The following is a 26674-nucleotide window of genomic DNA, read 5'->3' as shown; positions in this document are numbered from 1 at the left end:
AAGGGGAAGAGTGGAAAGGGGTGGCAGGCCGGCTTTGTAGACTTAAGGGGTGGGAGCCAGGGCTGGTTTGGTTTGGACTAGAGACTTCTGCCTGCTGGAGCGTTAGAGCTGAACTTGTTGAAGAGCAGACGTGGGAGGGAAAATGATTTTAATGTGGTGGTTGTTCACCATGTGACAGCTACTCCCCCTCTCTCTTGATCCCAGCTTTCTCGACACATAAAGCATTGACAATGCATAGGTGAATTAATTCAGCTCCCGCCGGACAGCCCAAGCGGGCTAGAGATGTAATATTCAAGTTTGGGAAACAAGAATCAGCCAAGACACCTCTGCCGCCCGCCCCCCTCGCCCCCCCCCCCCCCGGCAAGCAGCTTCCCCTCCCTGTCCTGGCAAGCAGCTTCCTGTAGCTGAAAGCTTGGTAGCTTGTTGCTACAAGCTCCTCATGGCAGAGGCTGCAGTTCTCCTGTGTTCTGCTTTATGGGCGTGATTTCCCACATTGCTCTGGGAACAAGTTCTTCTCATTGCCAGTGATTAGCTGAGGAGGTGTGGGAGCTGCTGACCCATGTGTCTCCTCCTACCAGGAAGGGATGTGGAGCATGGGGACCCCTTGAGCAGTCACCCCCCATCCCACCCCCACTAAATCACCCAGGTGGTCACTCAGAAATACACACGTATATGGACCTTCCCCGCCACTGAGCTGGTTGGGATTTTTCCAACAAATCATTTTTTTCTGCTGGAAAATGGTGATTTGTCGACCCCAAAAGGTCTCACCGGAGCATATCGGTTTTGACAAAGTTTTCATGGGGATGGTTTCTCTGATCATGAATGGAATTTTTCGTCAAAGCCGGAGCGCGAGAGATCTCAGAACAGCCAATGGTTTGGTAACTTTCATGTGGGAAAGCCAGGTTCTCAACCCCCTGCTTTGCCTGACGCAGAGCAGGGATTTGAACCTGGGTCTTCCGCATGCTGAGCAAGTGCCTCGGCCATTATGGGGCGGGTTGCTCTTGGCTCTGTGTTTTGGTGAGAACTTTGGGGAGGTCTCAGTTTCCTCCTGATCGGGGAAAAGCTGGTTCCTACCTAGCTCAGACTCTCCCTCCCCACTGCCTGTTTTTGTGCCACCCCCTTGCAAGACTCTGAGATGATTAAAAGGAACCAGTTGAGTGAATGCCTCAAGGATGCGGAGCTCCCCTTTCCAATGCTAAGGGAGGCCTCTGTGGGACAGTTGCTGGAGCGCTTGCTAAGATCTAAGTGTCATGAGTTCTCTTGCTACCTCTGCTGCGTGACTTTGGACAAGCCGTTCCTACTCACAGCGCTGCAGTTTCCTCCCTCTTTATCTCAGTGGGACGGGGAAGCGGATTTGCGGTTGCAAAGTGCTTGGAGATCTCGGGATGGAAAGTGTTACATACAGACCTGATCCACAATCCATGGGAAGACTTCCACCGACTTCACTGGGATTCAGATCAGGCCTAGAAGCTAAGGACTGTTATTGGTTGCCTTGATGTTTGCCCCAGTGCCGTGCACAGATCTGAGTCCTTAGGTCCTTCACAGGGAAGCTGGATTCTTTGGGGCTGGAGGGGAAGTCTTATTACAAGTAATAAGTTTTGCAGCATTAGGGACTCAAAGCTCATGTGCCAGAGTGTTAGCTCATCACCACGGAGCCAGCATTTCAGGGCAGGATTCTTACTAGAGCTGATCGGAGGATGCTGGTTCCCTCCCCATCTCGTGAGGTCTCCGAGCTCAGGCTCCAGCCTAAGCCAGAATGTCTCCGCTGCAATTTTACAGCCCCGCAGCTCGAGCCCGAGTCAGCTGACCCAGGCGAGCTGGGGCCATGCCAAGGGTCTTTGATCTCCGTATTGATGTGCCCACACCCTCTACTGAAATGTGAGCTTTTTGATTCATAAAACAGAAATGTAGACCTGGAAGGGACCTGGAGAGGCTGACGTAGTCCAGCCCTCCATGCTGGACTAGATGAAGGTGTAGGGGTGGATGAGTGTGTATGTTTCCCATGTCCAGGCGAGTGCTAGCCCACAAGGCCACAGAAAGTGAGTCTCTCTCTAGTTCTCTCTCGACCCTTCCCCATGAAAACATCATCAAAACGTCTCTGCGAAATGTTTTGGCTTCGATGTATCCATATATTTCAGTGAGAAGAAATGTCATGGAGAGTGACCCAGCCAGCTTTAATGCTTACCCCTCCGTGCACAGCAGGGCACAATTTGGCTTGGTTCAGCATCTATGTGTGTACGCATGCGCAGCAGGGTGAGATGGCCACCCCCTGGAGCAGATAAGATTGCCCCCTAGGACAGGCAGGACTTGCTGGGCCCGTGACCAGACCTGGCAGGAGAAATCCTATAGTCTAGTTCCTAAAGGGGGTCATAGTTTTATTGCTGTGCTTGTAAGTTACATGGCATCCACACAAGTGGGTTTGGTGTACCTGGCTGTCGGAGTATTGGCCATTCTTGGCCTCTTGCAGGGTGTGGGGGTCAGCCCAGAAACACTGAGGTCTGCAAAGGGCAGCAAAGCTGCTGAAACCCAGAGATAGGAATCCGGGTGCCTGAATGAACATGCTCATCATGCTGCAACAGGCCTGCCTTCCCCAGGAAGAACAAGCTGCGGGATGACACATCAAAGGAGAGGGGTAGATCTGTTGTCTTCGCTGCTGAGATCAAAAGAAAGAAGCAGGGCGTCTCCTCTCCTAGCTGGAGGATGAGATTTCTCTGCCCCTGATCTCTGTGTCCCTTTAATCTCAGCTACATCCCAGAAGGGCACGGTTTCAGGTGTGTGGGTGAGGTCCTTGTGCTTTGCCCCTTGAGTTGTCCATTATTTCTGTTCTGCAAGGGAGGATATCTCAGGTGGGATGCTCTTTTGGGGAAGAATTTTCCCTTCCTTGGTGCCCAGAGAGTGGCATCCATTGCAGAATTGCATGGGGGGTGCAGTGGAGGAATGCAAAGCTCAGAAATAATTTACAGGGCCGTGCACATCATCACGAACCAACTGAGAAATGGATCTGGCATGAGCATAGATGGTGCCAGGGTAATTATGCATTGACCACAGTCTACAGAAATGAGGGCCCGTGCTCTGGTACTGACTTTGAACTGCAGAGCTCCTTGCTGTCTTGCTGATGCATTTCTCCCTGCTGCCCCTCTGCTGTGAAGATGATCCAGAATGTGAGTTCTGCTCTGAGAGTTTGTGTCACATGATGTAGGGTGCACAATCAGGTCTTAAAAAAGCACAGACCACAGAGACACATGAATTAGCAGAAGCATTTTCAAAAAGCTGCAGTGACTTTTCAGGAACATGTGCAGTGAATATTATAAAAGTTCTTGAAATTCCTAGGGCTGATACCTAAAACCAACGCTGCATTCTCTGTTCTGAATTTCCCAGAGCAGGTGTCTAGAACCAACACTTCATTTCCTGTTACCCTGAAAGTCCCAGAGTGTGCACCTAGAACCAGCATTGCAGTCTCAGTTATCCTGAACTTCCCAGAGCAGGTATCTAGAACCAGCACTTCATTCTCTGTTATCCTGAAAGTCCCAGAGTGTGTACCTAGAACCAGCATTGCATTCTCAGTTATCCTGAACTTCTCAGCGCGGGCACCTAGAACCAACACTGCATTCTCAGTTATCCTGAACTTCCCAGAGCGGGTATCTAGAACCAGCACTTCATTCTATGTTATCCTGAAAGTCCCAGAACACGTACCTAGAACCAGCATTGCATTATCTAGGCCCTCTATGGGGCACATCACAGATTTCTCTGTTCTCAGATTTCAGCAGAATGCTTCATCTGCTAGTTCCCAACTGTTCTACCTAAAACACACATTCCAGTTCTGCTGTAGCGTTTCCAGTGTAGACTTAGCCTGAGCTACATACAGGTTGGGACAGATCGTTAAGCAGAAGGGGTAACGCATGGCGTAGGCGGGCACATGAAACGAAGTGGGAAATTGGGGATTAGTTTGTTATGCTTAATGGGTTTGAAGTGGGCAATTAAGGGTAGCCGGCAGTGAGGTGTGTTACAAATTGTTGTAATGAGCCATGAAACCAGAGTCCCTGTTTAGTCCAGCGTTTTTGGTGTCTAGCGGAGTTATGAATTGAAGTTCCCAGGCTGGCCGTTTGAAGGCGTTGTGCAGTTTTCCTTTGAGGACAAGGACTGAGAGGTCAGCTATGGAGTGATCACTCTGTGAAAAATGTTTTCCCGTGGGCGATATAGGGTTTTTTGCACCTTTTATCATTTTTCTGTGTTAGTTTGTTTGCAAGCGTTAGGATTGTCTGGTTCCACCCACACACACAGTGGTTGTGGAGCATTTGCTCCCCTGGCTGAGGTGCATCATGCGTTGTGATAGGCACATGTGGGACCCATGAATCGTGAAAGGTGTGTTGTGATCACCGTCGCAGCGGAGCTACACCTGCAGGTTCAGCAGCTGTCATCCTGGCAGTATCTGGTGCCGCTATGAGTCGGTAGGTCCTGATCTGAGGGGAGCTTGATTCTGTGGGGTCATTCTGGGCTTTGCAATCGATTTCCTTCACCTGAACAATATAATGGAACCAGAGTCCTTAGCTGCTCTCTGGGCTGTAGAGTGTGGAGCTAAGAGGGGTGTAAAGACAAGCAGGGTCCTGTCAGGCCATTCCCCTGGCAGGATTCCCAAATGATTAGCTGGTAACCCAAACACAGTGGGCTTTGCCTGAAGGGATAGATATAAAAGGGAGACCTAACCCTGCTGCACAATGTTCTCTCTGGTTCTGCATTTCTGACTGGCGTGTCACCAGCAGAACGTGTCTGTTCCCTGCCAAGGCTGCAGGCCCTGGCTGGTAGCGGCTCTCTGGTTTGTGTGTGTGTGTGTGAGTTATTTTTTCCAACAACAGAGACCAGCTTCAGCTGGTTTGTGCTAAGTACTGACTTCAGGCATCCGGGGGAGTGGGTGGCTCATGGGGGGTATGTGTGTGGGGATGGGGAGTGGAAGGCTCTTTTAAAGGGTTGCAAATAAAGTTACTAATGAAAATATTTGCAAAGGCTTCTTATTTTCTTTGCAGGGTTAAAATGAGCAGAGAGTTAAAACACTGCACAGGACAGAGGAATGAACTTTGGCTAAAGGGTGTAGCTCTAAACCATGTCTGTAAGGTCCCAGGTAAATGTGTTTTCATGTGGCATACATACTCTGTGTGTGTGTGTGTGTGTGTGTGTGTACACATGCGTCCGCGAAGTGGATCATGCAGGGTGTTTGTGTGAGACCATGCGTCCCTGTGTGTGAGGTGTGCAGCCACATGGGAAAAATCAGCTATCATGAATGGTTGCAAAGCACGGTCAAGAAAAGAGTCCAACGCTTTCCACCTACATGGCAGCTGTTATTTGAGGCACTCAAAGCACATTTTACAGCTGGGAAAACTAAGACACAGATGAACAGTCACCAGTTTACATCCGATACATGACAAATATGTTGGAGGTAGTGAGAGAGTCAGACCTGAGATCGGTTACAATAGATTGGATCCTCTACCAGAGGACATTGAAGGGCTCTTACAGAAATCAGCGGTAGAGGGGGCTAGAACCCATACCCCTTGCTCCCATCACTAGACTTCTGTTCAGTCATGAGGCTCAGACGAATGTTCCTGTGTGTTCCCACTGGCTATGACCACTTTGCTCCTTCACTAGCTATGGGATTCTAGTGCACCCAAAGCAGGGTGCTTGTTTGCATACTGTTACCCAGAAGGCATTGCTAGCTCCCAGAGGGCAGCCGCTGTTGAAACAAAATCAACCTGGCCTCCTGCTACATAATGGAGGGATATGTTAGTGGGGGACTGTCAGCTTCCTGAGAGGATGTGGTGGGTTCTCCCTCAACCGAAGTCTTTAAACCAACATTGGATTGTCTTCCTAGAAAATATTTTCTAGCTCAACCACAAGATGTGGGCTGGAGGCAGCCTCACTGGATGAAAGTCTGTGGCCTGTGTAAAGCCGGGAGGTCAGACTAGATAATCATAATCATTCCTTCTGGCCTTCAGATCTATAGATGAAATCATGGCCATGGAATTTGGCCAATGACTTCACTGCAGTAGGATTCCGCCTTTGATAACTGAGGGGTGAACGTTCTCCTCCAGGGAAATCCTAGCTGATCCACTCGGGCTGAAATTTGGAAGGATCAGGCCTGATCCTGGCTCAAACTTCAAGGACAGCAAGACCTGGAAGCTCTAAACACAATCAGGTTCATATTTTTTTTTTTAATTCTCATGCGGATGAGGTGACTCCCAACGTTTGTTTATCGACGACATTCTCCTCGCGTTTCCCTGAACCTCTCATTCCTAGGTCGGCCATTTGAGTCTAGCGCAGGTGAGCTGAGAACCCAAAGCCATTCCCATCTGACAGCTGTTGGGTGAAGTGAGGTTGGCAGGTCTCAGCCTTGTTCCTAGTGTCCCCCGCATGCAGTGTGGCTCTGGCCTCCCTGGACCACACAGGGGTTTATGAATCTGCTGCCGCTCTTGTGCTAATGGAGTTGGGCCTCCTCTTTCAGTCCATGTCTAGATCCCGAGGCTCCAGGTTTGACAGCTGCTGCCAACCCACCTAGGGCGTGCTAAGAGGCCCTCCTTGCTGGTAGTCGGTACAGGCAAGCCAAGGACTGTGAATGAATCCCCATAACATTACACCCTGTCAGGTCTGGCGCATTAGGAGTGGGAGATGCACATCTAGGACAAATCCTGCTGTCAGGGAAATGCTAGCCGCCGATCAAGCTGATTTGCTGATGGAGATGCTTTGAAGCCTGGAAGATTCGCCATAGGTGCCTAAACGAGGGAAAATGGGTTAGAGCCGCCCGCTCTTGCTACAGTCACCCCACTCCCAGGGCTGGTGGACGCTGCAAGCTCCCAGCTCAGCAAACGCAAAGGGAAATGCAGGGCGGGGCTCGGGGCCCGCCCCGTGCTGGGAACAACGCTGACAAAGAAAAGCAAGAAAGAAAAAAACAAACAAAAAAGCCCCCCAGAAACAAACCCTTTGGGCCAGGGTGGACCAGCCTCTGAGGAGCATGAATTCTCCCTTCCCAGGGAGGTGGAAAGGGAAGCGAGAGGCCTTGGGCTGTCAGTGTTTCTCTCAGTTCTCCTGCCCAAAGGCCCCTGCCTGTATAGAACATGAAGAGTTGGCTCATGGGGCTGCAGACAGTACAGCAGTGTCTGCATGGGGGGGGGGTGTGTTGGGGGTGGGGGGCTGGAAGCAGGGATTGGGCACTGGCACCCAATTTGGCTTCTCCCCAGAGCATGCAATGACAGGGGGTAGCAGAAATCACACCCAAGCTAAGCCTGCTGTTACCCAGTCCATTGCCTTGGCAAACTCTGGGTGCATTGCTAATAAGGAGCAGCTCAGTCAAGAGCCCCAACTCACATCTGCTTCCATGGGAGCTGAAGGCAACCTTGCACCTTGCAGAACTCGGCCTGCGGCATAATAATCTTGTGGGTGTGGATTATAGATGCAACATTCACACCTGGATTCGGGTCTGGATTCCAAACTTCCCCCTCTCCTGCCTGCAGAGTTCTGGAACAGTTGGATCGGGGGGAGGTGGAAGGGGTTAGGGCAGCTGATTATTGGGATATGGGCTGATTTTGAAATCTGGATCCGGAACTGAGGTCTGATTCTGCCTCGCACCAGATTAAACCGGTGTGACTCCATTGGCCATGGTTCTGATCGCCCTTGCAGTGGTAAAAAGAAAAGGAGTACTTGTGGCACCTTAGAGACTAACCAATTTATTTGAACATAAGCTTTCGTGAGCTACATCTGATGAAGTGAGCTGTAGCTCATGAAAGCTTATGCTCAAATAAATTGGTTAGTCTCTAAGGTGCCACAAGTACTCCTTTTCTTTTTGCGAATGCAGACTAACACGGCTGTTATTCTGAAACCTTGCAGTGGTGTAAATCAGGAGTAACGCCAATTAAATCAGCAGGACGGATCCTCAGCTAGGGGAAATCAGGGCTAGGCTGATTTGCACCAGCTGAAGCTCTAGGCCGTTGGAGGTCTGCTGATGTAAGGGAGATCGGAATCAGGACCAGTGACATCACTGGGGTAACTCCTGACTCTCTGTCCAAACTGCTTCTTGTAACAGAAGTGAAAATGGTTTTGTTCTGTCCACTCTAGCAGCTAAACTGTTTTTAACAGCAGCCAAGGGGCACATAAGAGACTCACTGCCAAGAGCAGGTCCTCTCCTGGTGTAGGTAGGCCCTAGAGCCTGAGAAGAATTCACTGTGCTTGCTTAATTAGCAGCTTTCCCTATTACTGCTCCTTCTACTTTGCAGCGGCCAGAACTGGCCCTGAAGACTCCCCTTTCTTTACTCACTGGCCATAGCGGACGCCCTGCTCTCGGTATCAGGGTGTCCAGGGGTCTTCTTGCATGTCAGGGTGGTGAAATGCTTCTCTCCATGGGCCAGACCATCAGCCGCTGTAAATCGGTGAAGCTCCGTTGACATCCATGCAATGTTACGCCCAGCTGAGAGTCCGGCCTTAGACTCAAGGAGGAAGATCTTGTGCCCACCCACGAGCTTATGTGTGTGCACACACCCACACACAAGCTCACATGCACCAACTCACGCATGTGTGCACAAACCTTTCCCTTCTGCACTCAGAGCTAAGAAAACTGGGGCAACAGACCCAAGCTCTTGCACAGAAAGACACCTTTCTTTGCACACTTAGACCCGTGGGAACTGGGGATACACACACAAATATGCCCACACCCCAAACGCACGCATGTTGTCCCTGGCAATCCAACATGCATAAGATTTTTTGCAATCCCAGGCACCGTCCTCAACAGCCTATAATCTCCTGCTCCCTGTGTTTGTGAATTTATGCTTCTTAAGAACACTAGCTGTGTTTTAATAACTGGTGTCTAGCTGTTGGAGTCACCCACTCACAGATGCTATCAAGAAAGAAAGAAAAACACTTAGGAGAGCATTCAAAGATGACCGGGGAGGGAGGTGATCTGTAAATGGTCCAGCCCGCTGTGTCACAACATTCCCACCCCATTCCTCGCATGGCAGGGATAGTTTACTACAAAACACAGGCTTTTTGGTGCACTGCAGAGAGAGCAGCATAAAGGAGACACGTGTCCGCTCATGAGCCAGGGGCCCAATTCTGTTCCCACCGAATCCGGGGCGGGAGGGGGTTTGCTGCTGGGAACCAGAACAGACCCTCAAATGATCAGGCCTTTCTAAGACCTCACGTACACCCAGGTGTTCCTAGCTGCAACTTCTATGGAGGTCCAGATTCTGATTTCACTAAGGTAAACCAGGAGTAACTCCACTTCTGTCGATAGAATTGCACTCAGGTAAGCAGGAGAACTGGAGTCACTCCTGATTTACACTGCTGCACCTGAGAGCAGAAGCAGAGTCCTCAATGGAGTCAGGACCCAGATGCCACCAGGTCTCTGCCCTGCTTTCAGCAGTCCCTTTCCACTAGCACTTTCAACCCCTGTCTAAGGTACTTAGGTGGTCCCAGTCATCACAGTATCTTAGCAGCTCCCAGCCCAATGAGGTAGGACTGTGCTATTGTGCCCATTGTATGGATGGTGAACTGAGGCCAAGAGTGAATAAGTGACTTGCCCAAGGTCGAATAGGGAAGCCTGTGGCACTGCAAGGCACTGAATTCTCTTCAATCGCTGCAAGCAGCAACGGGACATTTTCCAGTTGTGGGCCCACGGCTCCATTGGAGTCAATGGAGCGATACTGATTGACCTTCACCGAGGATGTGCCCCTGAGATAGTAGCTGCTCTTCCTAAGGGCCAGCCTGAGCTCTATGCACCCTTGATGTTCCAGTGCACGGGCCCTTTGCACAGGGGCGAATTTCACTCCGTAGAGCTCGAGCCTGCAGTCCCACCTTGGAGCTGCCAAGAGCCCCCCAGCGGCCATTCAAAGCCCATGGGAGCTGCCAGTGCTCAGCCCTTCTGTGCAGTCGCTCAGCACCTTGCAGGATTGGGGCCCATCTCTGCAGGGTACCTGGAGACATTTCCTGCTTGTGTTCTACATAGTTGCATTGTGTAACCTGCAGAACATGTTCCACGTATGTATGTGGGCGAGTCCCCCCGGGGGCGCACTAAACTGGGTGCTCAGGCTGGAACGTGCTCGTTAGATGCTGGTGCGATTAACAAGGGCTGGGAATTGCTTCTGGAACACGGACACATGGGGTCTGCAGTTTCATCTCCCTCCTTCCAGATGCAGAAGGACCCAGTGCCTCCCTCATCTTGCTACACTGAAAGCAAAGCACGGGGAACCAGATGCTAGGGAGCAATTCTTGGTGGGGGGCAGGTGGCCAAGAAGGGATCTAGAAAGGTTAGTCTGGGTCCAATGTGGGCCAGAGTCGCCGGTGATGTAAACAGCATTGCCAGATCCAAACGTTCCCCAACCAGGAGTCAGGGCTCGCGCCATCATGAGACTGGCTTAAATTCATGGGATTCAATATAAATAATTTGGGAGTCTTTTCCTTGGCCTTCTGTTTTTTGAGGCTTCACGGCTCATGTTTTTAAGCTTTTCTCTGCACCGACACGTGCTAGAAATTGAGGCCCCAGCTTTCCTGATTTCTCACCCCACTGCATGGTGGAGAAGTCACCGTGGAGAGGCAGAGACCCGGGCTGGGATGGGAACAGGCCAGAGTCACTCCTCCACCCGGCATCAGTGCAGGAGGTGAGGCAAGGCACATCGGCACTAGGGGAGGCCAGGAGCATGTGTAGCAGAAGAGACCACGCTCCCTTGCACTGGGAAGCAATCTGACTCATTAGCACAAGCCTGACGTCCTTGCATTTGAAGACACTAGTCTTCCTTTGCACCGGGAGAGTCCAAATGCCACCGCAGCTGGGAGTCTGGACACTCTTGGACTCAAGGCGGCCAGGGTCTCCCTTTGCATCGGGTCAGTCTGACTCCCTTGCACGGGGGAAGTCCAGCCTCCCTATTGACGGTTTCTCCAGCCTGTGCAGCCTTGCTCCGCGCTATTCCAGCTCCAGGCCCTCTGCGGTGGGTGACTCACCCTGGGATTCCTCAGCTGTGAGGTGGTTCCTCTCCCACACCTCGCCCCCCCGGCCCGTGCTGTGTTTAATATTGTTCAAAGCCCTGAATCAGAGGGTGTGGCCCCAAATCTCCCAAACACACAGGTCTCAGCAGGAAAGAAGCAAGAGCCTTTCTCACTGTGAGATGAATACCTGGCCCGGTGCCACCAGGGCTCTGCCAGCCCAGCAGTCCAACCCCACAGCATCCAGACCCCTGAGCGCTTGGGGTTTGCTCCTCCTTAAGTTGCTATTTTGGAAGGAAGGTTGATTTTACCCCTCTCTCGACAACAGCCACCCATTTGCCCCCTTGCGCCTCGCTGCACGGTCCCAGTTCCCACGACTGGGTCCTGCAACGGCAGCTGAAGTTCCCTGTGACTCATCTTGCCTAAGCTTCAATCTCAAATACTTTCTCCACCCTGCCCTACCCGTGGACACCGCCCCTGTTCGCCATGCCCCATACACCTCTCTGCTCGGACAGCAGCTTCAGCCTGGGGGACTGGAGACTGCTGCTGGGGCCCAAGTGCCCACTTGAGCCCCCCACCGATGACACCACCTCTATGTCCTTGGCTTGCTGTGACCCGCTGAGATAGCACGCAGTCCGAAGCTCTGACTCAATTCTGGGTTTATTCTTGAGTTGCACCTGGAAGAGACAAGTGAAACGGGCAAGGATGCAACACACTTGGGGCCCCTGCTCACTCCTGGTCTGACGTGGAGGCTTGGGCAGTGGGGAGGGTACTGGCTAGGTGGTTAGAAGACTCGGGTTCTATTCCTCTGCCTCTGACCAACTGGTGGCCTCGGGCAAGTCACTTCCCCTCAGCACTGCCTCCTGCCCTTTGCCTGCCTTGTCTGTTGCCCCTGGTGGAAGGTGAAGCTGGCTTCCTGACGTGCAAGGAAGTATGGACTCCTCCAGTACCCGGGTGTCCAGCCTCCCTTGGCCTGGTGAGAGCTGCCTCTTGCTTTGAGTTTGCACAATGGGGCCCTGATCTCAGCACCACGCCATCCCATGGGGGAGGCAATTACAAAGGGCCAGCACTCGGGCGATTGGGCCCTGCCTTCCTGTTGCCTCTTACCTCCAGAGACATGAAACCCTGGCCACCCACACGAGCAGCTCCACACCCCTCTGCCCCCTCCCCGCCCCACACCAGGGCTCTCCAGGATACACATGGGCAACGGGCATCACCCAGGGCTGGCACCCTCTGCCCACCAGCCCCTCTCCCATGCAGAGGCTTCTTTCAGGCCTAGCTGATGGCCCTGTGGAAAGCCTGGGGTTGGACTGGGCTTGGCAGGCTGTTCAGGTGGCGGCTGCTGCTGGGGTGTGTGTGAGAGAGAGAGAGCGCCTTGGCATGCCTTCCGGCAAAGATGCGGGGTGTGTGTATGTGTGTGCGGCGTGGGCTGACATAACCCCTCTGGAAGCCGTCCCGCTCTTTGGCAAGGCAGGACGCTGCGTCTTGGCAGCACAACAAGGGTTGTGGGGCTTCTCAGAATTTCCCGGGCTCGCCCGATCTGGGCCCTGGCATGCAGAGTCACGGCGGGCTTGGTGCGTGCATTCCTGCGGCAGCTGCAAGGCCGGCGGCTGGGGATGGAGTCCCCCAGGCCTGGGCTGGTGGGCCGAGGGCGCTGCGCGGTGCCCTGGGAGAGCCGTTCCAGCAGTCGCTGGGGCGTGGAGGAACCAGGACCCCCTGCTCTTTGTTCGAACCTGCCTTCAGTGGGGCAGCATGGCAGCATGGGGAACAGTCCTTTAGTGCATGACCCTCAGTCCGGCTGAGGCTTCGGTGTAGCCCACGCTCCTGCTGAACCAGGGCCAGGCCCCAAAGTATCCCCACCCCTGACTGAGTGGCTTTCTAGCTGCTCCATGCAGGACTGCAGGGTCTTCTTCCTTCCCTTCCCCCCGTGTGGCCCCACTATATAGCCCCATAGTCCCACGCTGAGCGTGGTCGTCAAGGCGGCCCGGAGAGCCTGGATGTGGGAAGGAACGGAGACTCGGTGAGCACTCCTGGCACCGTGCTCTTCCCCAGAGTCACAGCACCCCCATCTGCTCATTCCTCCGAGGGGAGCCTTCGGCTCTTTGCAGGCCCCAGCCGAAAAGCTGAGCCAGCCACAGGCTATCTGGACTGCTGCCCACGCCCATCGGTAGCTGGGGAGTGTGTGTTTGTGGGCGTCAGTGGGAAGGAGGCCGTGCAGAGGATTGGATGTCAGTGCGGATGCGGAGAGGGGGTCGAGGTGGTTGCTGAACGGGTGTCTAAGCCAGGGGGGAAGCTGAGAGGCAAGAACTGGAGCAAGAATAGCAGGGGCCTGCAGGTCAGGGTGCGGGCAGCAGCCAAGGTGGGGTGTGTGTGTGTGTGTGTCCAGTGTGGCAGCAGAACTAGAGCAGGTTGTGATTGAGGTGAAGCTGCAGAGATGAAGTTGGGGAGCCCAGGGCTGGAACTGGGGGGATGGGGGCAGGGTAGCAGGCCAGGCTTGAGGGGCATTGGCAGAACGTTGTGTGGGGAGCGCAGGACTGGAAGCTTCAGTGGGCAGCTTCAGGGCAGGAGTGAGGGGCACTGGCAGAGCTGTGTGGGGGGAGCCCAAGGCTGGTGTACGGAGGGAGAGAGCGGCTGCAGGTCTGGAGTGAGATGCAGTGTGGGGGCGGGAACGCTTGCTCTTTGCCTGCCTATCTCCAGTCTTTGCTATCATTCTCAAAAAGAAAAGGAGTACTTCTGTCACCTTAGAGACTAACCAATTTATTTGAGCATAAGCTTTCGTGAGCTACAGCTCACTTCATCGGATGCATACCGTGGAAAGTATAGAAGAGCTTTTTATACACACAAAGCATGAAAAAATGGGTGTTTACCACTGCAAAAGGTTTTCTCTCCCCCCACCCCACTCTCCTGCTGGTAATAGCTTAGCGAAAGTGATCACTCTCCTTACAATGTGTACAATAGTCAAGGTGGGCCATTTCCAGCACAAATCCAGGGTTTAACAAGAACCTCTGGGCGGGGTAGGAAAAAACAAGGGGAAATAGGTTACCTTGCATAATGACTCAGCCACTCCCAGTCTCTATTCAAACCTAAGTTAATTGTATCCAATTTCCAAATGAATTCCAATTCAACAGTCTCTCGCTGGAGTCTGGTTTTGAAGTTTTTTTGTTGTAATATCGCAACTTTTATGTCTGTAATCGCGTGACCAGAGAGATTGAAGTGTTCTCCGACTGGTTTATGAATGTTATAATTCTTGACATCTGATTTGTGTCCATTTATTCTTTTACGTAGAGACTGTCCAGTTTGACCAATGTACATGGCAGAGGGGCATTGCTGGCACATGATGGCATATATCACATTGGTGGATGTGCAGGTGAACGAGCCTCTGATAGTGTGGCTGATGTTATTAGGCCCTGTGATGGTGTCCCCTGAATAGATATGTGGGCACAGTTGGCAACGGGCTTTGTTGCAGGGGTTGGTTCCTGCGTTAGTGGTTCTGTTGTGTGGTATGTGGTTGCTGGTGAGTATTTGCTTCAGGTTGGGGGGCTGTCTGTAGGCAAGGACTGGCCTGTCTCCCAAGATTTGTGAGAGTGTTGGGTCATCCTTCAGGATAGGTTGTAGATCCTTAATAATGCGTTGGAGGGGTTTTAGTTCGGGGCTGAAGGTGACGGCTAGTGGCGTTCTGTTATTATCTTTGTTAGGCCTGTCCTGTAGTAGGTGACTTCTGGGAACTCTTCTGGCTCTATCAATCTGTTTCTTCACTTCCGCAGGTGGGTATTGTAGTTGTAAGAATGCTTGATAGAGATCCTGTAGGTGTCTGTCTCTGTCTGAGGGGTTGGAGCAAATGCGGTTGTATCGCAGAGCTTGGCTGTAGACAGTGGATCGTGTGGTGTGGTCAGGGTGAAAGCTGGAGGCATGTAGGTAGGAATAGTGGTCAGTAGGTTTCCGGTATAGGGTGGTGTTTATGTGACCATCATTTATTAGCACTGTAGTGTCCAGGAAGTGGATCTCTTGTGTGGACTGGACCAGCCTGAGGTTGATGGTGGAATGGAAATTGTTGAAATCATGGTGGAATTCCTCAAGGGCTTCTTTTCCATGAGTCCAGATGATGAAGATGTCATCAATATAGCGCAAGTAGAGTAGGGGCATTAGGGGACGAGAGCTGAGGAAGTGTTGTTCTAAGTCAGCCATAAAAATGTTGGCATACTGTGGGGCCATGCGGGTACCCATAGCAGTGCCACCTATCATTCTGTGCTCATTGCAAGGTTGGGTCCTCCCAAAGTGCATTGTGGCTGGACAGTGGTGTGAAATACCACCTGCCTCGTTTATGGCCGGACCAGTGTCCTTGCTGGGAGCCGTGCACAGTTGCAGAGCTTCCATTGCCCCGAAGTGGGATGGAAACACTCAACCCCCTCCGGACAGGGTCAGGCCCACTGGTTACTTGGCCCTGTGACAATTCAGCACACCACGGACACCCTTCTTTACAGACCATGACATGCCTTACAACCAGGGCTGCCCTCCAGGAGTCCCGAAGCATGGCTGTGTACACGGAGCAGGGTTTGGGGGTCGTCCGTACTGCTCCCAATGCAGGGCCTGGTGGGACAGAATTAGGAAGCCTGGCTGAACGGCAGCTGCGGTGCTTATGGCTTGCAGACCCTGCCAGCTCAGTCGGGTCTGAGTGAAGGACCTTGCCCCGGGTGTTGCAACCACCTGGCAGGAGCAGTGTATGGAAAACACCCAGCCCCATTGCCAAGGGGATGGAGTAGGTCTCCCAGGCTGTGGGGTGAGCCAGAGACTGATATGAGGGCTATTCACCCCTGTGCAGAGCCCCCCAAAACTCATTGCTGCAGCACTAAGGACTTCAGTGGTGCCCAGGCCTCATGCTGCAAAGGGCGGGGCGGGAGGGGGGAGATTTAGACAGAGCTGAGGCTCCCCCACTTTCGGCTCATGTCCTGAACAGAGGTGAGCTCCAGAAGTTCAACGGTGACCTCCTCTACCCCTCCCCCCCGAAGTCCTGCGTCCCTAGGTTCAAATCCCCACACCTGGCTAGGCAGGGAGGGGAAAATGTTCCTGGCAGATGATCCAGGTCTCAGGGCTGAGGTGTTTGCATTCCTCCACTGCTAGGAGAGACAGATCGCCTTATAAGGGCAAAAAAAGTCACTCAACTCGCTCCACCTCCTTGGCAGAGGGGGAACATGTCTGGAATGGTGCTGCTGGGCCTGTTGCCCTCCCCGCCCTTCCCCTGGGTCCCTAGCGAGGTGCCCTGGAGGACTTTACAGCATTTTTACAGTGAGATATTCCACCCGGACACACGTTAACTGAAGGGGCAGGGAAGGAACAAAGGGGAGCCGGGGTGGGAATCCCCCGCTACATAGAGAGACGGGGTAGAACAGCTCTCCCAGGCCATCTCTCAGCCTCCTTTGTCCCCTAACACAGTGACCAGCACCTGACAAGACAAATCAGCCTGGCGCCAAAGGCTACCCTCCCTCACCTGTTCCCTGCAGCTCCCTGCACTGGGAATGGGATTGAAGGCTAATCTAGAAACCTGCCCCCCTTTTCTAACCCTGGGCACTCCCTAACAGCTGATTTGCTAAGGATTAACCCTTTCGGCTTCCTGAGACTGCTGCTCTGACACTGACGACAGGCCATTTCCAATCTCTTTGCAATGTAACCCTTGTCCTGTGGGGATGCATCCCCACTTTCGTTTGCATATTGCCCGTGGGCCTGTACTGCAAGAGTAGATTGGAATAGGTTGCATTGGCTTTAGGCCAGGAAGGGGCTCAAGCGGGCGAGACTGCATCAGGGTGGTTGAGAACAGACTGGACTGAGTCTGGAAGGAGTGAAACAGGATTAGGTGGGTGAGGAACGTGTGTGGAGCAGAATTCCATGCTGGGAACCTGCTCTAGACTGGCCCCAATCTAGCCCATTTAGCGATGTAAGAAGGGCAAGGGCAATCCTCCTTCCCCCCGCCCCCCCATGTTAAGAACCCCTGGGTTAGAGGACTGGATCAGGTGGGAATAAACGACCCTGCAGTGTACTTATTTGGCGTGGCCTTGGTGAGACCGGATTGGATCGGCTTGGAATGGATGAAGCTGTGCTGGTTTCAGTGATCTCGGGCTGGATTGCATGGGATTGAACTGGATTGGAATGGTTTGCATTGGATGGGACTCTTGTCCCCCTTGCCCATTTGTGCTGGACCCTGAGAGTTTGCTCTGTCTCTACGTAGACTGGGCTGATCGGTTTGTTATATTTGTGGAGAGAAAAAAAAGCCGTTAGAGGAACCAGAAAGCAGCTCCCCCGGCACGCTCGCCGGGCAGCAGGTAGAGGGAGTCTAAAGGCTGGGCTTTTCAAGGAATCTATGAGAGTTAGATGCCCTGTTGTGAAGGGATTTGGGTACTGAAAACCGTTTGGGGTTTACCGCTCCCAGTGTCTTTCATTCCCTGTGGGCCATTCTTAGTGCATTCTTGTGTAGCTGGGGCAGGGCCAAGCCTATTGTTTTTAATAGAGACAAATGGCTGATATTCGATCTGCTCATTTGTCTAGAATCCAGAAAGGGTCTCAGGTCTTGTGTAAACTAACCTCTTGGCTATAAGCACAAACACCAACCTGTGCTTTCAGCGCTCGCTCAGATGACTCACAAGTGCCTCTGCCAAACACCAAGGAGTGGGAAACAATTCATTCATTCATTTGATCCAGAGGAATGTGTCTTGCTGTCATTGGTCCCTCTGGGAATCAATTTCCCTGCTCACAGCAGAGACGGAGGGTGGATTTCTGGGTTTGAGGAATGGGCAGGGGAAGGAAGGGATTGTGCATGTGTGTAAACAACATAGGACTGGAAGGGACCTCGAGAGGTCATCTAGTCCAGTCCCCTGCACTCAAGGCAGGACTAAGTATTATCTAGCCCATCCCTGACAGGTGTTTGTCTAACCTGCTCTCAAAAATCTCCAGTGGTGAAGATTCCACAACCTCCCTAGGCAACTTATCTACCAATCTAGGGCTGCAAGAGTTACAAGAATATAAATGAAAAGGAGTACTTGTGGCACCTTAGAGACTAACCAATTTATTTGAGCATGAGCTTTCGTGAGCCACAGCTCACTTCATCAGACTAACACGGCTGTTCCTCTGAAAAGAATATAAATGGTTGGTTTCGGAGTAGCAGCCGTGTTAGTCTGTATCCGCAAAAAGAAAAGGAGGACTTGTGGCACCTTAGAGACTAACAAATTTGTTTGAGCATAAGCTTTCGTGAGCTACAGCTCACTTCATTGGATGCATGCAGTGGAAAATACAGTGGGGAGATTTTATATACACAGAGAACATGAAACAATGGGTGTTACCATACACACTGTAACGAGAGTGATCGGGTAAGGTGAGCTATTACCAGCAGAAGAGCGGGGGTGGAGGGGGAACATTTGTAGTGATAATCAAGGTGGGCCATTTCCAGCAGTTGACAAGAACGTGTGAGGAACAGTAGTGGGGGGGGGGGGGGAAATAAACATGGGGAAATAGTTTTACTTTGTGTAATGACACATCCACTCCCAGTCTTTATTCCAGCCTAAGTTAATTGTATCCAGTTTGCAAATTATAAATGTATTCCATCTGGGCTTTAGCTCTGGGGGTGCAGTGTGGTCTCGTGGTTAGGACACTGGCCTCAGGCTCTCTGGGATCTGTTCCTGGGTCTGCCACTAATGATCTTAGGCAATTCGCCGTTCCATGGCTTTCCCCCATAAAATGAGGGCTAATGATACTGACTTGTCTTTATAAAGTGCTCTGTGGTCGGCAGGTGAAAAGTACTAGACTGTAAGCTGGACAGCACCTAGCACAGATGGCTTGTTCCTAGCAGTCCCCACTGCATAAATGTTATTTTGTCCCCTCAAAAGGTTGCTATGTCACTGGTACAAACAGCAGAAGAGTGTGTGCATGGTAAACCCAAAAAGGGACTCCTTGTAATGGAGGGATCTGTTTAAAGCCCACCCATTACCACAGTGTCCGAGCATCTCACAATACCCTGGGAGGTAGGGCAGCATCATTATCCCCCTTTGATAGATGGGGAAACTGAGGCACGGAAAGGCTAAGTGACTTGCCCAAGAGCCCAGCGGAAGTCAGTGGTAGATCAGGAACCTGAACCCAGTGATCTTAAGTCCCAGGAAAGGGCCCTCACCACTGGCCCGCTGTTGTTTCTCCTCCTGTACTGGGGGTGGAGGACAGAGGGGTTTCCACTTTGCAATTATCCATCAAAGCCTAGAGTTAGTTCTAATCCTACTTGATACTTATGGGCACTAACAGGCTTATTCTGAAGGCAGGGGCTGTGGGGTGAGGTCACTTCTTGTGCTCTGTTCCCATGCCTCACCTATATGTTTCTGAAATCCCTGGACCCGGAGGTAGCTCTGGGGTTGGGAGAGGGTCATGAATCTAATCTCTCCACATTTAGCAGCTTCATTTGGGTGCATATGAGAGGATCATGCCACAGGCTCAGGGAGGCTGTTTTCCCTTCCCACCAAAGCTCAGGGTTGACGGACGGCCTGGAACATGGGCTGTGAAGTGCTGCAGTCTGCATCCAGTCCTCGGTGCACTTGCACTGGCCACACCTGGCCTCTAGGGGGAGCCTGATGCTCACACTTAGACGCACCTTTGCACCCAGAGATAGCATTGCCCAGGAATGCAGCTATAGCTTAGATGTGGTCCGGTGTACTGACTCTCCCACGCCTGAAAACATGGGCCGATTCCTGACATTTCCACTCGGATCTGCCTCGGCACATCCTCCAGATTCCTTCCCAGATGGTGCTATTCAGAGATGAATATTTTCCCGATGATCTCCCCCAGGAGTGGAGTTTTATTTGTCTCTCGGTTCAGCCACAACACCCTGCCCAGTGTGTCTTCCAGAAGCCAGGGCAGTGTCCCTGGCCTTGGGAGATCCCCATCCCTTGCACTGGGAAGATGCCTGTCTTTGCCTCTAGCCAAGGTCTTCAGGGAGAGAAACCTTTCCCAGCTGAGACTGAAGTGGCTTCTACAGTGGAGTAGTGGGGTTTGAAATGTCAGTAAAGGGAAGTTTGCAGTGTTGTGATTGCCAGGTTGGTCCCAGGATGTTAAAGAGACAAGGTGGGTGAGGAAGCCAAGCTTTCAAATTTACACAGAGCTCTTTCCGGCCCAAAGTTTGTCTCTTTCACCAACAGAAGCTGGCCCCATACCAGACATTACCACACCCAGGTTGCCTCTTTGGTAAATAGAAGGCAATTTACAGATGCCAGCAGGCCAAACAAAGTCCCTTCCTAGGAGTTAGACCCGTATGCTCCTCAGGAGCCAAGCAGGGGCAGGGCCGACCCTTCAGTCTGTTCTCCAGAGCTGCGTCAATATCCCTAGCTGACACAGTGCTTGACTGGACAATCAAAAAGATAAGGTCTGCATCCTCAAAAGGCATTTAGGCGCCGAACTCCCATTGAAACAAATTGAAATCTGGTCCCCATCATGGAGCGCTTAAGAGCTAAATTTCAGGCCAGATCCTCAGCTGGTGTAAGAGGAGCTATGCTGATTTACTCCAGCTGAGGCTGTCTGGCCCTTAGAGTTGGCAGAAGAAGCAGGGATAATGGCATGGAGGGGGAAGGGCAAGAATCAGAGCAGTAAAGTCAAAGTGACTCCCTCTAGGCTTGGGCACATCACAGTGGAGCCATCAGCTGTTATTCCTTCTGTCTGAAGAGGCCAAAGATGAATTAAACTGCCCCCCCCATAAGGTCTGTTTTATTCTTCCGATTGCAGATGGGGGAAACTGAGGCACAATTAGTGCCGAGACCTGCCAAAGGTCACCCACTGAGTCACTGGAAGACATGGGAACCCGGGAGTCCTAATTTCCAGTCCCCTTCCTGGTCTCTTCCAGACCTAAGAATAGAACCCGGGAGTCCTGACTTCCCTGTTGCAGCCACTAGACATCACTCCCCTCTCAGACCTAGGAATAAAACACAGAAATCCTGAGATCCAATCCTTTCTTTCAGCCCTGTTCCCCTCCCACAGCTGAGACTAGAACCCAGGCAGCTTGTCTCCCAATCCCCTGCTCTCACTCCTAGACCCCTGTCTCCTCTCCACCGTCCACACTCCCAGGAGACTGAGATACAAAGGGGTGTCAAGTATCAGAAGGGTAGCCATGTTAGTCTGGATCTGTAAAAGTGGCAAAGAGTCCTGTGGCACCTTATAGACTAACAGACGTATTGGAGCATAAGCTTCGTCGGATGCATGTAGTGGACATTCCCAGAGGCGGGTATAAATATGCAAGCAACAATCAGACTAGCAAGGGAGGCTGGCCTTAGGAGCAGACCCTGTCTTACAACACAGAGCCGTGGCTGCTGGCAGAGACTGGGATGCTTACAACCCTCCCATGATCTCACGTCTCAAACTGTCCCCATTTCGCCCAGAGTCAAATGTGCAAATCCACCCCCCAGCCCCGCACCCCACCCTTGCCCTCCAAACAATTAGCTATTTCTTTCTTTTTTTGGAAATATGACCTTTTTCATTCCATCTCTCTCTGTCTCTCTGCAGCACCTCAGCCCCACCCTGCCCTCGAGAGAGGTCGGTGCTATTCAGAGCTTGGTCATTAATCCTCCGGCTTTCATGCACCCTTCGTTTCAGAACACTTCACACAAGCCCTGCTTTGTTCTCGGCTGGCTGGGCTGGAGGCGAAGGGCTTTGCCAGATTCCGCCTCTAGGGGGAGCCCTGCACCCAGGTACAATCTCCCTCCTGACTGTTTCGCAATTTGTAAAGCCAGAGGGACTCCACCCAAGTCAGGGTTCTGGCAGCCGGGGAACTGACAACTGGATCCCCTTGCAAATCCCTCAGGTCTAAAATGTGGGGAGCTGCTTCTCCTAGCCAGCATTGTTTTCTCCTCCTCTTCCTCCTCCAGTCCTGGTCCTGGCCGGGTAGGGGGAACTCAGAGGATGGTAGTGGGTTCACCCAGAATTATGCAGGTTCTTCCGTGGCCTCCACCTCCACAGCAAGACGAGCCCCTTGCAATTGTTGATGGGCCTGATTCTGAAGTCACTTTATGCCAGTGTAAATCAGGAGATGTTTCACTCATGTGCTAGGGAGGCAGCATGACCTAGTAAATACAACACTGATCTGTGACTCAGGAGAGCTGGGCTCCCTTCCTGGCTCTGCTGACGGGTGATCTTGGGCAAGTCATGTCACCTTTCTGTGCCTTAGTTTCCCCCGCTGTAAAAGGGGGATAATGATACTGATCTGCTTTGTGAAGTGCTTTGAGAACAACAGATGGAAAGCGCTGTATGAGAGGTGTTATTGTGGTTATCTTGGGAGGAGAATCAGGCCCAGTGAATCCCTGGGAGATCAGGAAGTATGACCATCTTATTGGTTCCATGTGCTACCCTGTCTATCTGGTGTCCCTTGTCTTATACTTAGCTTATAAACTCTTTGGTTCAGGGACCATCTTTTTGTTCTGTTTGTACAGCGTCTTGCACAATGGGATCCTGGCCGTGACTAGGGCTCCCAGATGCTACCACCATACAAATAAAGACATAATTGTTCTCACCCTCATTTGACAGATTGGAAACGAAGGTACAGAGAGATTCAAGAGCTAGATTATCATGTTTAAGGAGTCCTTGTGGCACTTTAGAGACTAACAAATTTATCTGGGCATAAGCTTTCGTGGGCTATAACCCACTTCATCAGATGCATGGAGTGGAAAATACAGTAGGCAGGTATGAATATACAGCACATGAAAAGATGAGAGTTGCCTTACCGACTGGGGGTGGGGTCAGTGCTAACAAGGCCAATTCAATCAAGGTGGATGTGGCCTATTCCCAACAGTTGACAAGAAGGGGTGAATATCAACAGAGGTAAAATTACTTTTTGTAGTGCTAACGAGGCCAGTTGAATCAGGGTGGATGTGGCCCATTCCCAGCAGCTGACAAGAAGGTGTGAGTATCAACAGAGGGAAAATTACTTTTTGTAGTGACCCAGCCACTCCCAGTCTTTATTCAGGCCTAATTTGATGGTGTCAAGTTTGCAAATTAATTCCAGTTCTGCAGTTTCTTGTTGAAGTCTGTTTTTGAAGTTTTTTTTGTTGATGAATGGCCACTTTTAAGTCTGTTATTGAGTGTCCAGGGAGATTGAAGTGCTCTCTTACTGGTTTTTGAATGTTACAATTCTTGAGGTCTGATTTGTGTCCATTTATTCTTTTGCATAGAAATCAGACCTCAAGAATTGTAATACAAGGACTCCTTATTGTTTTTGCTAATTCAGAGTAACACGGCTTCCCCTCTGAAACCTATTATCACATTTATTATCCATTTGCCACCCAGTGTGCTGAAACCTCCAAGTGCCACTTTGAGACCTAACGGGGGTGGAATGGTGATTTTTCGTAAAGCCCCAGATGCCGGAATGAGTTTATTACCTGAGAACAGCTGCTTTCACTTAAAAATAGAAAGAAATTTCGAATCCTCTTGATTACAGAGGAAAGCAGAGAGAAGCAACTGACCCCCTCAATGCTCCAGAAGTAGGAGGCAAATAATAAAAAAAAAATCCCTCCGTGCATTTAAAAAAAAAAATCTCCTGATTTTTAAGCCCATCTCCTGGTTTATTGGGGAGAAGGTGGAGACGAGACGCATCACTTTTGAGTGCTTATGTTGGCAATATTGCATCTGGGCCCAATAGCAGGTGCTCAGCTCTTGAATCCAGCCACAGGTGACTTGTCCAAGGTCACACGGGAAGCTTATAATGAAGCAAGGAATGGAACAGGGGACACCAATGTCTCTTAGCCACAAGGTCATCTTCACACTCTCCATGTTGTGCTTAAGCAGCCCATAGCCAGTGCCCTGTAGCCAGTTTCTCTTTGGGACTGTTTCTCAGATGGTCCCTGAACCAAAGAGCTCTTTGGGACCCAGACATAGCTACGGATGGACCTGACATGTAGCTCCAGATCCACACTTGCCTGGACTTTGACAACGTTTGGGCAAGAACTTTGCAGCGTGAGCTCATCCCTAGACACCGTGCAAGGTGCTCCTCACTTGCACAATCCCTTCCTTGAGGGCCTTCTCTCTCCACTTCCTACCTCCTAAGAATGTGCAGCCCAAACTGAAGCTCATGGGATATCTCCATGTTCCATGGAGAAGTTTCATGCCCAGCATTCCCGTGCTGTGAGCACTTCTTCCGCAATCCCAGAGATTTGCTCACTTTCAGAGCTGCTTCTCTTTGGCTGGGAGAGTCTGATCTAGGTGGCTGAGTGGAGCGGGGGAAGATGGGTAGGGCAGATTGGCCTGAGCTGCTAAGTTCTTTGGCGTTTGTCAAGTGCCCATCACCATAGTCTCTAGACCCTGGGACTGAATTATCCATCTGATGCCCTTTCAATGCCAATGCCTCTCAGCTGGATACCTGTTTCCCGTGGGGAGACATTCACAATCAATTCCACGCTCCCAGAATTTGGGGACAAATGGCCAGAACCAGATGTCAGCTAGTTTGCTGGGTTTAGTCATATCAGGAGAGTCTGAGCTTAAGGAACTCACGCTGGTTATGTCTACACTACGGGGACTATCATGATATAGTTACGGCACTGTGGCTATGTTGGCATAACTCCCGTAGTGGAGATGCAGCAGTGATGGAAGGGTTTTTTCCACCACTATAGGAACTCTGCCCTAGCTACCATCACTCAGAGTGGTAAAGGAAGTGTTCTTCCATAGACTTAGCTGCGTCTACATTGGGGATTAGGTCGGCACTGAACGCCGTAACTGTGTCGACCTAAATTTTAAGTGCAAACCTTAGCTGATCAAGGAGACAATCCCGAGACAATAATTCCCAGAGGGGCTTTGCAGTATCAAAACAGGACCCAGGCACATGTGTTAATGAGCAGAGGAAAAGTCATGCTGCCTAGCAATGGTCTGAAAGAGATCCAAGGGCATCCAATCCCATGCTCCAGGCATCCCTTAACCTCCAATTGACAGAGGCAGGGACTGGATGACAGGGGATGGATCACTCGAAACTACCCTGTTCCCCCTGAAACATCTGGCCCTGGTCACTGTCAGAAGCCAGGATACTGGGCTATGTGGACCATTGGTCTGACCCAGTATGGCTGTTCTGAGGACTGCTGCTGTAAAACTGTGTCCAGTTTTGGAGTACACAGTTCAGGAAGGATGTTGATAAATAGGAGATGGTTCAGAGAAGAGATTAGAAAATCTGCATTACAATCATTAATTCAAAAAAATCTATCTATTTAGTTTAACAATGAGAAGGTTAAGGGGTGACATGATCACAGTCTGTAAGTACCTTCATGAGGAACAAATATTTAAGAATGGGCTCTTCAGTCTAGCAGAGAAAAGTCTAACATGATCCAATGGCTGGAAGTTGAAGCCGGACAAATTCAGACCAGAAAGAAAGCGTAATTTTTTTAATGGTGAGAGTAATTAACCATTGGAACCATTTACCCAGGGTCGTGGTGGTTTCTCCATCCCGGATCATTTTAAAATCAAGACTGGGTGTTTTTTGGATAGATCCATTCTAGGAATTATTTCGGGGAAGTCCTGTGACTTATGTTATGCAGGAGGTCAGACTAGATGATCTGAGTGGTCTCTTCTGGCCTTGGAAGGGATGAAATTTGGGTGGTTTTGCCCCGCCCCCTCAAAAGTTTCAGCTGATAAATATCACCCTGAATATTTAGTTTAGTTGCAAACTTGCAAGGCTCAATCCTATAGCCCTTATGGCTGCTGGACGGCACTCATTCAGTACAACCGCTTGCAAAATTAAGTGCAACTGACCACAAATAAGGGTTGCGGAATCACACCTGTGTTGCTCAGGTGGGCTAGGCAGCACAATGGCAATGCAGTCTATCAGCAGGTACCTTATGCAACAAGCGAACTACCACCAGTGACCAGGGCAGCATGGGACTAGCAATCAGGAGTGTGGGTCCCATTTCCATCTCCACTACTGACTCGTGGGGTGACCTCGGTTGAGTCATGCTACCTCTGTGCCTCATTTCCCCCATGTGCAAAACAGGGATAATAATAACTAGCTTCCCGGGACATTGCTAGTTAATTAATGTTAGTAAGGTTCTTTGAGATCCTCAGCTGAAAGGAGCTATATATAATGCCAGGAGTCTATTATTAACCCCCTGGCACAACCACTGGTGACAAAGGAAAATTCAGGGAGGCATCCTCTGCCCTGCAGTAGTTGGGGGGGGGTGAAAGGATTATTTTACCGTATTGCATTTTAATTTTGCATGTGCCACAGGCTTCTCTTGGCCCTGTGCATGCAGTGCTGGTATGAGGACCTTCCCCTGGATTCTGTGGATCTATATCCTATCTTTGCCTGAGTAGCCCACATATCTTACCACGAATGTCCCATGTACCTTGACATTAACAGCTCACGTACCCTTCAGAGAACACCCCATGTAGAACATCCCATGAAAACCCCATGTACCCTGCCACAAACATCCAGTGTACCTTCCAATGAAAATCCTTTCGATCTTACCATGAAAATCCCTTGTAACATGTCATGAAAAACCTACAAGTGCCGCTAGCTAATTGAGGTAGTTACTGTTTTGCCTAGGGAGGTTGTGGAATCTCCATCATTGGGGATTTTTAAGTGCAGGTTAGACAAACACCTGTCACGGATGATCTAGATAATACTTAGTCCTGCCATGAGTGCAGGGTACTGGACTAGATGATCTGTTGAGGTCCCTTCCAGGTCTATGATTCTATGAACATTTCATTAACATCCCATGTACCTTATCATGAACTT

This window comes from Caretta caretta, chromosome 20, assembly GCF_965140235.1.
Source record: "Caretta caretta isolate rCarCar2 chromosome 20, rCarCar1.hap1, whole genome shotgun sequence".
In the NCBI taxonomy this organism is placed as follows: domain Eukaryota; kingdom Metazoa; phylum Chordata; order Testudines; family Cheloniidae; genus Caretta; species Caretta caretta.
The sequence above is the reverse complement of the archived record's forward strand: the minus strand, read 5'-3'. Positions refer to the sequence as shown.